Source organism: Ambystoma mexicanum, chromosome 3p (assembly GCF_040938575.1).
Source record: "Ambystoma mexicanum isolate Mex_15411 chromosome 3p, UKY_AmexF1_1, whole genome shotgun sequence".
Classification (NCBI taxonomy): Eukaryota; Metazoa; Chordata; class Amphibia; order Caudata; family Ambystomatidae; genus Ambystoma; species Ambystoma mexicanum.
In genome coordinates this window covers 1,033,155,584-1,033,158,372 of record NC_090925.1, presented here as the reverse complement: position 1 = coordinate 1,033,158,372, position 2,789 = coordinate 1,033,155,584, and positions in this window count along the sequence as shown.

Here is a 2,789-nt window from a genome sequence, read left to right as displayed (position 1 = left end):
TCAAAGGCCCCAAACCAACGGAACTGAAGGGACCACTAAAAAAATGACCTGCCAACCTTTATTACAAAACCTTCACACTGAAAATATGCCTATCAAAGTAGACTGTGGGGATTCTGCAAGTAACAGAAGGGAATGCCATGTGAGAAACACCTACCTGTCATTACAAAAGAAAAAGCAGCATTTGAATTCACAGTGGCGGAAGAAATGCAAAGTCCTTGTCACGTGGAAAGCAGGATTTTCAAACACTGACACCAAAATGACTTTTGCATGGGCGTTTGCAGTTTGAAGCAAGACATGAGAAAAATGTACACCTGCTAACATAAAGATGTCCGGGAAAAGATATGGTGTGTGTTGACAAAAAGTTATGTGTTTTATGGTTCATATGCAAAATACCACCAAACATTTGAAAAGAAAAGCCCACTTTATTTCCATGAAAACTCCCAGTCGGCCTGAGGCAGACCCTTTTGCTTGTTGTGGGGCAAATGTCACAAAGGACTCATTTGTTGAAAGCCTGGCTTGCATCCCAGCTGCTTACAACTGCAAAAAGTGTGGCCGCTAAGGTTGTTGAAAACAAACTTCTCCCACACTGGGAGACTCTGAAAGCTCCTTTCTGTGCAGGGCAGATGATCTAGCCAGTGCATGACCGGAATGTAGGGGTGAGGTGTGAAAACAGTGTCTGCAATCAAGGCTGAACTCTGGAAAAAAATACAGGAAAATGGAAGCTTTCCAGGTTGCCATGGTGGTCCCCTTCAGGTAAGAGGACGGGATGACAGATGTCTGCAGTGGGGGATCTCTGTGTTGGCTGGTGCATCCCAGGTATTTACGATCTGCAGCCTACACTTCAAACAACAAAGAGATTAATAAAAAAATCTTTGGCCACAGGCTGGTCAAGAGAGCTACAATTAGCATTACATGAAGATTTGCTAATCATTTAAAAGGGCTATTATCATTTAGGCATTTTTTCTCATCAGCCATAAGTCATACTGCCTTCATTTTCGTGTCATGTTTAGATCATTTCCAGCCGATTTTGTTGAAATAAAATTCTCCCACCTGCAACTTAGGGAATTGTAATGGCCAGCTAAAAGGTGTTCCTGGCTGTGCTGAACCTGTCCCGGATTTGAGAATTGGCGTGCTGATGGAGGGTAAAATTAGGAACGTGGGGAGAAAACATTACATGTTCCTAACTGTTATGCTTTTTGGAAAAACAACAGAAAATTATCAAACACCCATGCATAATGGTGCAGACCCAGCTGTCATTTTATGATTCCCCTTGATTAGCGGAATCGTAAAATATATACATTATGGCAGTTACTAGTAAATCACAAAGTTTCTGATATAACTAGATATTTTCCAAAAGTTGACATGGAAACAAAAGGGGATTGCAAATGGGCATTGCCATATGTCTGCCCCAGACACCAAAACCAATCGTTAGATCAAGGCTGGATTTCGGAGGAGAAAGAAGGGTAACTGTTGAATCCTGGTTGCGAGAACTCTTGTAGGGAACTGCCCAATATTGAGATCTTGATGGTGTCATCACTGGTATATAAGGTGGATGCAATGTGTGAGAAGGGAGAGAGCTGCTGAAAATGACCATCTGACTGCCACAAGGAAACACCAAAGGAAAATTGAAATTGCATCTGGGTAGAGCTGTCTATTGCTGGGGAGGCCTAAAAAGCAAAGTGGGCCCTATGGTGAAGAGCTGGGGACCATCCTTGAATGTGGAGTGACCAAATCCATGCCCTGTCCTCCTAGAGGGTCCTGAAAGGCAGCTGGCTTTTCTGAACTTTAAACAGAGGTTTTCAATGTAAGTAGAATTGAACCAATTGAAACCAAAGGTGGGGGATCCTGCTTGCCTTAAATCCTTTCCATCGATTTCAACATTTCCAAAAGGTCCACGTGATAAATCTGTGTTTTGGCCCTTCTATCTGGCTGTGACACCTGATAATTACAGTGTCTCATTTGTTCAACAATGTCATAGGAACCATGCCAACGGGAGAGCATTTTATGTTCAGAGGTGGAAAGGAGTACCAACACTTTCTGACCAACAGAAGAGGAACGGGTGATGGTCTTCCGGTCATAGTTGGCTTTTTGATGTTCTTGGGATTTACTAAGATGCAATTGTACTATGGATTGAACTATGACATATGTTCATTTAGACGTTAGGTGGTCTGGGATAGAGGTAACATGGCCTCTTCTCACTCTTCCCATGTTTCTCTTAGCATATCGAGAACATCCCTAGGGTCTTGTCCATTAGAGACTCGAATGGTGAGAAACATAGGGACGCTTGGGAGTTTTTCTGAACAGCAAACGGGGCCCATGGTATCATAGTGTCCCAATTTCTTCCATCAGCTTTGACTAACTTTTTAAGGACAGATTTCCAGGTTTTATTAAATCATTCTACTAACCTGTAGGTTTGTGGGTGATAAACGGACATTCTTCGGGTTTTGATCTGTAGAACTTCTTTTACTTCGGCCACAAGCCGGTTCATGAAAGTAGTTCCCTGTTCAGTCAGGATTTCTTTAGGAAAACGTACTTGGGACTGGAAGGGAAGGAGGTGTTTGTGGATTGGTTGTGTAGTGTTAGACCTCATGGGAAAAGCCTCTGGATATCTGGTGGCATAATTTACTATGACTAAGATATATCGGTTTCCCAGTTTGGAAGGTTCTAGAGGGCCAACAATGTCCCTTCCTATTCTTGAAAAAGGGACATCATGGGGCGTGGCTAGGCAGCACGCCATGCGGTCGTGCTTCCTTTGACCTCCATAGTACAGCGCCCAAGTCAAGGGATTT